Source organism: Ceratotherium simum, chromosome 8 (genome assembly GCF_057802395.1).
Source record: "Ceratotherium simum simum isolate JZ-2026a chromosome 8, ASM5780239v1, whole genome shotgun sequence".
Lineage (NCBI taxonomy): Eukaryota > Metazoa > Chordata > Mammalia > Perissodactyla > Rhinocerotidae > Ceratotherium > Ceratotherium simum.
This window is the reverse complement of record NC_141907.1, coordinates 51,301,336-51,314,286: the sequence shown is the minus strand read 5'-3', so window position 1 is coordinate 51,314,286 and position 12,951 is coordinate 51,301,336. Positions and strand designations below refer to the sequence as shown.

The following is a 12,951-nucleotide window of genomic DNA, read 5'->3' as shown; positions in this document are numbered from 1 at the left end:
ATATATCAGTTGGTTCCATTACCTGATATGGTTAACTCCCACTTCAAACATCACTTAAAAAAATAAGTCCTCATTAGCTTTAATTACCTCTATAACTGTTCTTACATTTCACCTGTGTGTCAACTGTCAAGAATTTAGTAGTTGAGTTGATAACAAATTATTCTCAGCTGACTTGCAGCCCCATGCTCTGAATCAGGAAGATATATACATCTGTTCCTATATATATCCCGTTCCTTCTCCTTCTCATTATGTAAAACAAACAAGTGAGAACTCTCCTTAACATTTATGTCAAATCTGCATCCTTAAAATCAGAAATCCAAAACTATTCCCTCACCATTTGCTGGGTAGAAAAAGTTGGGTCACATGTAGTAATTATATTATTTTAAATTTTTTTAGGCAAACTATTTTATAATTGCTGAGTAATGTCTATGAACCCAGGAACAGAAAATATTAGTGAAGTAGAATGTGAAAGTAGAAATGAAAGGGGAAGGAAGAGAGGCAGGGAAGTGAAAGAGAAGAGAGAAGAATAGGAAGAGAAAAAGAAGAGAGAGAAAAGAGAAGAGAAGTGAGGGAAGAAGCGATGTGCCAGGGATTTTGATAAATTCTTTCTATTACATTTTAGGTCTCAACACAAATCTTGCTAAGAAGAGGAGGCATAACATGAGTCAGGCCTTGAAAGAAAGGCAGAATTTTGGTAAGCTGATAGGAATGGGAAGGTGTATATGTGACTACACAGAAAGTGTATTTGGGAAATGGTTAATGAGCCAACATGACTGGAAAGGGAGGGTCACATCTCTTCTTACCAGAATACCCATATTTGCCAAATTGTGATCCACAGAACACCTTTGAAATATTTATTGATACTTGTTATGGGCTGAATTGTGTCTCCCCCAAATTCATATGTTGAAGCCCTAGTCCCCCGTACCTTAGAATATGACTGCATTTTGAGATAGGGCCTTTAGAGAAGAGATTGAATAAAATGAAGTCATATAGGTGGTCTCTAATCTAGTATGACTGGACATACTAGATTATGTCTTCTTTACATAAGAAGTGGACATTAGGGCATAGACATAGAGGGAAGACCATGTGAAGACACCAGAAAAATATGGCCATCTGCAAGCCAAGTAAAGTGGCCCTCAGAAGAAATCAACCTGCCAACACCTTGACGTTAGACCTCTAGCCTCCAGAATTGTGAGAAAATAAATTTCTGTTGTTTAAGGCCTCCACTTCTACTTTCCCACTCCCCACACTGTAGCCCATTCATTATTTGGCAGCCAGTGTTTCTTTCCCAAATCACAGAGCAGATCCTGTCATGCCCCTGCCTACGTTCTTCTGGTGACTCTCACGGCAAACAGAATAAAATCCACACATCTTACCTCGAGTGCTAAGGCCCTATTGAACTGGACTTGAGTATTCTGCCTCCCCTCATCCACTTTCCATTTCATCCAGCTCCTTTCAGCCACGCTGACCTTTCTTTTTCCGCTTGTTTTTCAAAGTACTAAATGGCTTTTTTTTTTTGCCTCAGGAACATTGCACTAAATTTGTATTTGATTGGGTCTTTTCCTCCCTAATTTTTTTTTATAGTCACTTTTTCATTATTCAATTCCCCATGTAAGTGCTGGTCACCTCTTGGAGATTCCTTGTCTAAGCTAAAGAAATAGTTGTCTCCACTCCTACTGCCTACTGTCCACCGTGTTATCTTATTTTGGTTTCTTCATGTGTATTTGTTTATTTTCTGTGTCATCCTCTTTGAAAATAGAGACTATGTCTATTTCATTTTGTGCTTTAACATTAGTGGCTCGAACTGTGCTACCTAAAACTATAACCATTACCACATGAGGCTACTGAGCACAGAAAAATGTGGCTACTCTCTATTAGATTATGTTGTTAGTGTAAAATATATACCAGATTCTGAATGCTTGGTATAAAAGCATGTCTAATATGTTAATAATTTTTATATTGATCAGATGTTAAAGTGATAATATTATGGATATATTTGTTTAAATAAAATATATTACTTCATTTATTTTTACCTGTTCCATTTTACTTGTTTTTTTTTTTTTCTTTTATGAGAAGGACTAGTCCTAAGCTAACATCTGATGCCAATCCTCCCTTTTTTCTTGAGGAAGACTGGCCCTGGGCTAACATCTGTGCCCATCTTCCTCTACTTTATACGGGATGCCACCACAGCATGGCTTAGCAAGCAATGCATTAGTGCTCGCCAAGGATCCGAACCTGCAAACCCTGGGTTGCCACAGCGAAGCATGTGCACTTAACCACTGCACCACCGGGCTGGCCCCCATGTCATTTTATTTTTTTAATGTAGCTAATAAAAAAGCTAAAATTATATAGATGGCTCATAATTGTGGCTCGCATAATATTTCTTTTTTTTAAAATCACTTTATTGAGGTATGATATACAAAAAAACTGTACAAGTTTAATGTGTACAACTTGATGAGCTTGAAGATAAGTATACATCCATGAAACTATCACCAAAATCTATGCTATAAACGTATCTATCACCTCCAAAAGTTTCCTCTCACCCTCTTTATCTATTAGTATTGCTTCATGTGTGATAAGATCTACCCTCTCAGCAAATTTTTAAGTATACAATACAGTATTGTTAACTATAGGTACTACGCTGTACAGTAAATTTGTAGGACTTATTCATCTTTTGTAACTGAAATTTTGTACCCTTTGACTAATACCTCCCCATTTCCCCTTCCCCCCAGTCCCTGGCAACCATCATTCTATTCTCTGCTTCTGTGAGTTTGACCGTTTTAGATTCCTCATGAAGTGGTATCAAGTAATATTTGTCCTCCTGTGTCTGGCTTATTTCACTTGGCATAACATCTTCCAGGATCACTCATATTGTCACAAATGGTAAAATTTCCTTCTTTTTAGAGACTGAATAATATTCCACTGAATGTATATACCACATTTTTTTTTTATCCATTCATCTGAAGATAGACATTTAAGTTGCTTCCATCTCTTGGCTATTGTGAATAATGTTGCAATGAACATGGGAGTGCAGATATCTCTTTGAGGTTCTGGTTTAATTAACTTCCTATGGATATATACCCAGAAGTGGGATTGCTGGATCATATGGTATTTCTAACTTTCAGAAGAACCTCCATACTCTTTTCCCCAGTGGCTGCACCAATTTACATTCCTACTAACAGTGTACAATGGTTTCCTTTTCTCCACATCGTTGCCAATGCTTGTTCTTTTATGTTTTTGATAATAGCCATCCTAACTCATGTACGGTGATATAGCTCATTGTGGTTTTGAATTGCATTTCCCTGATGATTAGTGATGTTGGACAAGTTTTCATATACCTGTTGGCCATTGTATGTCTTTGGAGAAGTGTCCATTCAGTTCCTTTGTCCATTTTTTGTAATTAGGTTATTTGTTTCTTTGCTATTGAGCAGTAGGAGTTCCTTATATATTGTGGATATTAACTTTTCATCAGATATGGTTTGCAAACATTTTCTCACATTTCATAGATTGCCTTTTCATTGTCTTGATTGTTTCCTTTGCTATTCAGAAGAGTTTTAGTTTGATGTAGTCCCACTTGTCTATTTTTGCTTTGTTGACTATGTTTTTGGTGTCATATCTAAGAAGTCGTTGGAAAGATCAATGTCAAGAAGTTATTCCTCTATGTTTTCTTTTAGGAGTTTTATGGTTTCAGGTCTTATGTTTAAGCATTTAATTCATTTTGAGTTGATTTTTGTGTATGGTGTAAGATAATGGTCCAATTTCATCCTTCTGCATGTGTATATCCAGTTTTCTCAATACCATTTATTGAAGAGAGTAATCTACAACTGATTTTTGTATGTTGTTTTTGTATCCTACAATTTTACTGAATTCATTTTGTAGTTTTAACAGTTTTTTTCTGTAGAATCTTTAGGGATTTCTATGTAGAAAGTCATGTCGTCTGTAAACAGATAATTTTACTTCTTCATTTCCAATTTGGACAGCTTTTATTTCTTTTTCTTACCTAATTGCTCTGGCCAGGACTTCTAGGACATGTTAAGTGCATGAAATGGGCATCTTTGACTTGTTCCAGATCTTAGATGAAAAGCTTTTAGTTTTTCCTCCTTAAGTATTATGTTAAGTGTGGGCTTTATATGTATGGTCTTTACTATATAGAGGTAAGTTCCTTCTATACCTAATTTGTTGAGAGTTTGTATCATGAAAGGGTGTTGAATGTTGTCAGACATTTTTTCTGCATCTTTAGAGACAATCATCTGAGTTTTATCCTTTCATTATGTTAATGTGGTATATCACATTGATTGATTTGTATATGTTGAACCATCCCTGCATCCCAGAAGTAAATTCCACTTGGTCATGGTGTATGATCCTTTTAATGTGCTGTTGAATTTGTTTTGTTAATATTTCATTGAGGATTTTCCCGCCTATATTCAGCAGGGATATTGGCCTGCAGTTTGTTTTTCTGGAGGTATTTTTGTCTGGCTTTGGTATCAGGGTGATGGTGGCCTCATAAAAAGAGTTTGGAAGGGTTCCCTCCTCTTCTATTGTTGGAAAAGTTTAAGTAGTGGTATAAATTCTTCTTTAAATGTTTGGTAGAATTCACTTGTGGAGCCACCTGATCCTGGATTTTTCCTTGTTTTGGGAAGTTTTTGATTACTTATTCCATCACCTTATTTGCTATTGGTCTATTCAGAATTTCTGTTTCTTCATGATTCAGTCTTGGAGGGTTATATGTTTCTAGGAATTTATTCATTTCTTCTAGGTTGTCCAATTTATCAGCATACAATTGTCCATAATAGTACCTTTGATCTTTTTTAATTTCTGTGGCTTCATTTGTAACATTTTCTCACTTATTTCTTATTTTGTTTGAGTCTTCTCTCTTTTTTCCTTCCTTAGTCTACCTAACGGTTTGTCATTTTTATTTATCTTTTCAAAAAACCAACTTTTAGTTTCACTGATTTTTTCTATTGTTTTTCTATTCTTTATTTCATTTATTTCTGCTCTAATCTTTATTATTCCCTTCCATCTGGTATCTTTGGGCTTATTTTGTTCCTCTTTGTCTAGTTCCTTGAGCTGTCAAGTTAGGTCGTCTATTTGAGATTTTTCTTCTTTTTTAATGTAGATGTTTTCACATTGTATTTCTATTGGATAGTCCTGGCTTAGAAAAATAGCTGAGACATAATCAGTTTGATAGAAATATTCATTGTTTGATCAGAGCATGATAGTTAAGGCCAGTCACTGCTCTAAAGGTTTTTACATTTTATCTTTACAAGTTTGTGATGAAGGTAATTTTTTAACTATATTTTACATGTGGGGAAACAGAGGAAAGCAGATTACTTGGTATGTGGACTTGGAATCATCACTTAAAGGAGGAAAAAATGGAAATAATAGCTGGAGAGATATGCAATACATTTTAACAGTGATAATCTCTAGCTGGTTAGGGTAATTAGTACTATAAAAAAATCTGCATTTTCTGGCATTTTTCTGTTTTCCGCAAAGAGCATATACTATTTTATGTTTAAAAATTTATTTTGTAAGAAATAAAACAAAGCAATTAGAGACAGTCTCTGACTTAAACAACAACTTGACTTATGATTTTTTGACTTTACAATGTAGGTGCAAAAGGGATACACATTCAGTAGAAACCATACTTCAAATTTTGAATTTCAACATTTTCCAGGCTAGTGATGTGTGGTATGATACTCTCTTGTGATGCTGGGCAGTGGCAGTGAGCTGAAGCTCCCAGTCAGCCACGTGATCACGAGGGTGAACAACGGATACACTGACAACCATTCTGTACCCACACAACCATTCTGTTGTTCACTTTCAGTACAGTATTCAATAAATTACATAAGATATTCAACAGTTTATTATAAAATAGACTCTGTGTTAGATGATTTTGCCCAACAGTAGGCTAATGTAAGTGTCCTGAGCATGTTTAAGGTAGGCTAGGCTAAGCTATGATGTTGGTAGGTTAGGTGACTTAAATGCACTTACGAGATTTTACAATGTTATGATGGGTTTATCAGGATGTAACCCCATCATAAGTCAAGGAAGATCTGTACTAAGTAATATTAGGGCATGAAGACAATAGCAAAAGGAGAAAAAGCAATCTTATGCCTATAAAATTTAGTTTCCATATATATTTTTTTATGTGAGGAAGATCAGCCCTGTGCTAATATCTGCCAATCTTCCTCTTTTTTTTTGCTGAGGAAGACTGGCCCTGGGCTAACATCCGTGCCCATCTTCCTTCACTTTACATGGGACGCCATCACAGCATGGCTTGCCAAGCGGTGCGTCAGTGCGTGCACGGGATCCGAACCGTCCAACCCCGGGCCGCCGCCGTGGAGCGCGCGCACTTAACTGCTTGTGCCACTGGGCTGGTCCCATAGTTTCCATATTTTTAATCAATACTAGTCATAATAATTAATACTTATCCTATTTTCATGTATACCTGTTAAAATGTTAGCTGTTCTCTAAGGCCATTCTTCTTCCTCCTTGCTCTATAATCCAGCATAATATTTCTCATATACTGAACTTATACTACTTTAGAGTTAATACTGATCGCGCTTTCGTCCTCTCATTTTAAATGAGAAGACCAAAACCAGAGAAAACGAAAACAACACTGAAGCCTGCCATTACCTGGAGCAGCTTTGATTTTTTTTCTTTTTTAGGTAACTACGTATAGTTTGTTCCCTAAGACGTTCCATAGCTTGATAGGATTATTCCTGCTTTGAGAGAAAAAGAATCCTCTTAGCAATAAATTCAACGATTATCATTAGATAAGGAACGTCAGGTGGCATAACAGAGAATGTATTTAACAACTCTTTTGCCACGCAATGAAATTATCCTTTAATAGTTTTTTTCTTATATTGGACTTGTATCAAAATTGAGAGTATATCAATCTCAATTTTTTTAAAGCATTCTTTGTTTGAATTACCTGGTGTTTTACGTTTTCAGAGTCAGCTCCTACAGAGTTCTCTTTGCTGCTTCTCGTAACTTTACACATATTTATGAATGTGTAAATTAGGCCTTCTTTTGAATTTTCGTTTATCTTTAAAGTAAAATACATATTAAATAAAAAATAAGATTAGTGAGATTATCAGGGTAATATACGGATGACTGGCTTTGTCTGAGTTTCCTTCCTTCCTTCCTTCTTTCCTATAAATAAATACACACACACTCATATTTATGTACATATATGCGTATACATTCATATATATAAACATGCATATATTTATATATACAGATACATATGTGTTGTAGAAAAACTTTTCTTGGACTGAAAACTTTTATAAAGGGTGTTATTGAAAGAAAATATAATCTTAGTAAAAACATTTTCTTTCTACCTCTGTCCTCCCAGTATCAATCACCTCTTTTTTCTTTGCTGAGTACAAGAATGACCTGCTGCAGCTTGCCACACATCAGTTTCCTGAGATGAAACTTCTCAGAAGAAGAACATAATGAATTCTCCCGTTTCCGTACCTCCAATCAGCCTGTCCATTGTCTGGGAGCATACCCGATGACTACAGATGTCACGGTTTCTCTCCAGGTTTTTCCAGTGGCCTTGTGCTTTCATCCAGCTGCTGCTTTGCATTTGAAAACTAAATCAGCCTCAATATTTCATAGTCTTGTAGATCTTGGGTTTCATGGTAATGAGACTTCGGCTACAGAAACCTCCATTCAGAGAATTCAAACGGATTTTAGCACCTGTTAGCAGGTGTCAAAAAAAAAAGTGCATCATTTAACTCTTGCATTCTTTTGAATTTGCTCATCTATAATTAAAACCATTTTGTCCATGAAAAGTATTCTAGAAAATGAAGGCAATCCTTATGCGCTTTTATTTCTATTTTATTGCTGTATAGTCCTTGAATTGTTAGCTTCTTTTCTGTAAACCTCAATTTGTTCATCTCTAAAATGGGGAGGGAAGATGGGAGAATTAGGGTTTTGATGAGTCATCAAATGAACATTTCTGTAGTAACAAAAAAGAGTCACAAATTTGTTTACAATATCAGTGTTACTGTTGCAGTGAAAATAACAAAATTTGGAGCCCAAGGAGTTATGTCCAAGGCCAGTTTAGGACTTGGTTACCAGCGGGCACAGGACACTGTATTTTCCAGATTTTCATTTTTCTCATCTGGAAAATGAAGTGGTTGAACCTAATGATCTCCACGGTTACTTCTGAAGCTATTTCTGAAGGTCAATGTAAGTAATTTGTTTTGAAAAGCTGTTCAGCTAGACAAATCCATGGTATGTTATTATTATTATTAATAATAATTAAAGAACCCCAAAATAAAATTTTAATGAAGTTATTAGCCGTGGGAAAATCAAGGATCCTATTTTGATTTTTCTCTTTAATACTGAATGAAGAGTTCTTCACTAGAATTGCAATTGCAAAAGTATATATATATTGTGGTCTAAAAATTATAAACATTTAAACATATTTAATACATATTCCACAAATGAAGTGATAAAGCATTTCTTTCTCAAGACCTATTTACCATATTCCTATTTCTTTGTGTTCTAACACATCATTGAAATCCTCATGGTTCATGAATCGTTAGTAGAGAAATCTGAATATTATTTTTCTATTAAAAAAAGGAAAATAGAAAGACCTCCATCTGTTAGAACATTTGAAAATGGAAGTAAGGACACAAGATTTGGTCAGGGAGCAAAAAGCTGATGGTAAAATGTAAGTAGATACTGTCTGGGGCGGGAGTGGATTGCGGAATAAGGGATGCTGGAAGTAGAAAGAGATAGATACAGATTTTCTCTCATTCTATTATTTTCTTTTTTTTTTTTGTTTTGATGTTTAACTTACTGGCAATTTGGCAACAAATGCCACCTTTACAAGTGCATCTGAAGATGCATAGCTCTGTTTTTGAAAAGTGTTCTGAGGAGAAATAATCTTCAAATGGGAGGTCTATTTGGGTCTATATCACGGTGCTTAACTTGGCTGAACACACCCTCCTATTTGACGTGTAACCTCCCACTCTGTTGACACAATTTGCTCCCACTTCATCTTGTCCTTCGGAGTTTTCTCTCCGTCTTCTATACCAAGTCTTTAGGGCCTAGTTGTCAGCTTTCTTTTCTCATTCTACACATTCTCTAAAAAATAATGCATTTGTTCAGGTACCTTTAATTGTTATTACCTATAGAACAGCCCAATGCTTGCATAGTACTCAGGCTTTAAATGTTTATATTCAACTTAAGCTTGTGGCTGATTTCAGATAGATTTGAATACGAACTGTGTCTTAGTTTGTCTCGAAATAGGGAAAAGAACGTATTTACAGTGTACATTTAAATCTTAAGACAAAAATGATACATACAACATTTAAGAATGGTTGAAAGAACAGTGGATATTATCCCGGAGAAGAAAAGATTTCCAAAGATGTGACAGCAACCTTAAAACATTGTAAGGCAGTGATTCAAAGAGAGGAGGATAAGGCATTCATTCCTTTTAAAGTGTTCTTAAAATCAGAAATAGGGGGAGAAGTATTTTCAAACTGATGATTTTTTTTGTCATTTTATTTATTCTGAAATTTAAGATGTTAATAAAATAATTTAGAAGATTTTTTTTATTCTTCTTCCTTGAAAGTGGGGATAGATTTAGAGAGTTTGAGATACTTGCCGTATGTTATTGGAAGAAGAACTTGAATTTTCTTCATGTCATGAAAGATTCTACCTAAAACCTTTGTTTGGAAGTTACAGTGAGTCAAAATTTTTCTAAGCAAGAGGATAAATTGTCTAACAGTCTATGTTTGTAAGTAGTGAAAAATTTTTATTAGATAAACATACTTATTCTACCATTGAAGGTATTCCACTATATACTGACCATAAGTTATAGAAATTTTTTCCACCCAAGTGGATGAGAAAGGAGGGATTAACCTACACTTGGTGTCATATAAGAAGAGGGAAGTCTATGGAACAGACACTAAATGGCTAATTTTGTCCTCATTGTTCATAATTCATTGGACAAGACAAATAATAGGAAGATATGTTGTAGAAAACATACTAGTGTTATAAATATAAAGCCTTTTCTAACACAGAAGAAATATGATTACAGGTCTTAGAGTTTGATATGCCATCATTAAAAGCCCAAATGAAGACACTCCTTATAAGTTTTCCATTAAATGTTGTTGAGTGTCTATTTAACGCTAGATTCTATGTTTGACATTTAAACAATGAAAGAGAAATAAAATATAGACTCTGCCGTGCAAGAGTTTATGGAGAAATTGGGTAGGGGGCAAAATGAATAAAAACTTACAATGCAAAGAAAAATTTTACTTCTTTAAATGCAGGGTAAATGACAAAGGTGTTTCTCATACATATTTTCCAACATAAGTGCACACACACACACACAGATTCTAACTATAGGTGTGTATGTGTATATGAAGGTGTGTGTGTGTGTATAGGAAGGATCATAATGTATATACAGTTAGTATCATAGTGTAAAGGTGTATAGGGCTAGGATTTTACAGTAGCTGTAGCTTTACTTCATCTTGGAGTCCCTGTCCCTGATGAAATAATAGTTAGATGACAATTGAACTCTAGTAATCCAGGTTAGCCTGTGAGTTATCTTTTATTTTCCTACAAAAGAACTGAAACAATATTATAAACATCTAAGAGGATATCAAAATGTTTATGGCTATTAGTTTAAGAATATATTAAAAACAGGAATAAAAATAATAGGCATAATGAATTAATTCCATGATGTTTCAGAATAGGTTTAAGTCAAAGAGTAGTGATAAATTCATAATACTTATTGCAGTTTTTGCCTATACTTTGCTATTTGAAGAATTCAAAAGAATCAATCATACTAAATACGAGATTTATGTTTTAAGGTAATTTGGTTTTTTTTTTAACGATGTTTAAAAGTTACAAAATGGTTTTCAAAGTTTGATGTAATAACTTGAGAAATTGATCCAAATAGTTGCAGCATGTTTTATATAGCAATTTTCTTGTAAATTATATTAGGTTCAACTAAGAGTGATAGATAACCAACATAACTGTGAATTGATAAAACGTGTTTAATTTTTCTCTCATATAAAAGTCCAAGAAGCCTTATTAAGGACCGATTATAAAATTAAAATGAAGGAAATGCTTTGACAATTTACCTAGGCAAAAAGTGGGATAAATTTCAGGGATAGATTCCAGTGGTGTCATACCAGAGAATGACGAACATAATTTATAATAATTCAGCCTAAATTTATGGGTTTGTGTGACAGTCTAGATATTCTGGATGCAATGTGTTAGCTGAAGCAGCTGACTAAAACTTAAACCCTACAATTGGTGACACAAAATTAAGTTGTGTTGCCATAAAACCCTGGATATAATGTAGAGTAAAGAAATCCAAACCCATATAAAGAAGACAATGTTGAGTGGATTTATTATATTATCTTCTTAATCATCCTCTAAATATTTTTCCAACAGGGATTCAAGACATGTCCTTCCTCAAGGTGTTGAGAAACACATTGGTGAAAGGAGAGCAAAGCATTCTTCAAAATCACTGTAATGGCTGTTCTCTGTGGTCCAGAGATGAAAGTGGAAGATGCCGAATGAAGTGATAGTAGAGCAGACAGTAGCAGCATTAACTATTCGGGAAAAGATGCTATGGTTTACTCTAATAAGCAGAAGTTTGGAGAAGTACTTGAGACAATTTAAAATCTAAGACTTGCAAAAGTGACATTAGCAAGATGGCAGGCTAGGAAACTCTAAGCCGTCCTTCCTCCATGAATCATTAAATAAACAACTAGATACTGGCTACAGTAACTTTGTAGGAGTTCTGGAAATCAGTCAAAGATCTACAGCAACCAAGAGAACGCCCAATGAAGAAAAAGCCTCCTTCAAAATAGTAGGAAATTTTGTGGCGTTTTTACTCATCCTTATCCCACCTACTCCCCAGCATGGCAGAATTTGAGTTTGGGGGAAACAGCAGTAGAGTCCCCGGTTCCCTTGCAGAAACCAGAGAGAGTAGAGCAGATGAAATTTGCAACATTATAACCTGCCTGGTTGTTGCCGGTGTGATTGGACTCTATGTCACCTCACTCAAAATTCAGATGTTCAAAGTGGCACAGCTCGGATGTCAGGCTGCGCGAAGCTGTGGGGAGCGGCTGACACTGCAAGGGGAATACAGACCTGCAGATGTCTAGGGCAAGAGATTACTAACTGAGGAATCCAACAGCTAAGGCCCTGAGAAAAGACAGGGGTAAGACTCTTAGGGAAATTAAGACATTTAAAAGAAGCTGTGTCTATGGGGGACTCAGAAAATAAAAAGAAAAAAGCACATACACAGGCCCAGGGAAGAGTCATGCCCAAAAAACGTCTGAGAAGACCTTAAGCCTTTGCATATATGAGGTACCGAGAGTAGTCAAAATTTATAAGACAGAAAAGAGAATGGTGGCTGATAGGGGCTGTGGGGAGAGAGGAGTGGAGAGTTATTGTCTAATGAGTATGGAGTTACACTTTGGAAAGATGGAAAAGGTCTGGAGATGGATGGTACTGATGGTGACACAACAATGGGAATGTACATAATGCCATTGAACGGTACACTTAGAAGTGGATAAAATGGTAAAATTTATGTTATGTATATTTTGCCTTGATAAAAAAAATCTAGTTCTGTTGAAAATAGGCCTCTCATGAGCCATTGTAATAAAGTCGTTCCAAGATCTGAGACTGTTTGCAGACTCACAGTTCCTGAAATAAAGGGTGGTCCATGAAGCTTGAAGAAGAACCATATGATAAAATCACAAATGTGTGCCCCAGTTTTCCTTTCAGTCATCTCTAAAGGGTCATCTGTCAGGTAGCTCATGGGTTATTACACACTACCTCTAATCTAAAACTAATGCTGATGCTTTGAATCCAGTCTGCCACTGTAATCCACCTCCTGCCCAGAATGGATGCTCATTGAGTTTAGGTGATAAGTGGGTTTTTACCCAAACCTGTAGTACAACGGAA

General features: G+C 35.4%; 1 long non-coding RNA gene across 1 annotated transcript; it reads left to right on the top strand.

Annotated features, from left to right (window-relative positions):
- Window positions 1-625: 625 nt before the first annotated feature.
- LOC147916460 (uncharacterized) lies at window positions 626-12,667 on the top strand. Its single transcript, XR_015552995.1, has 2 exons — window positions 626-694; window positions 11,428-12,667. It is a non-coding gene; the product is annotated as an uncharacterized LOC147916460 (long non-coding RNA).
- Window positions 12,668-12,951: the final 284 nt, after the last annotated feature.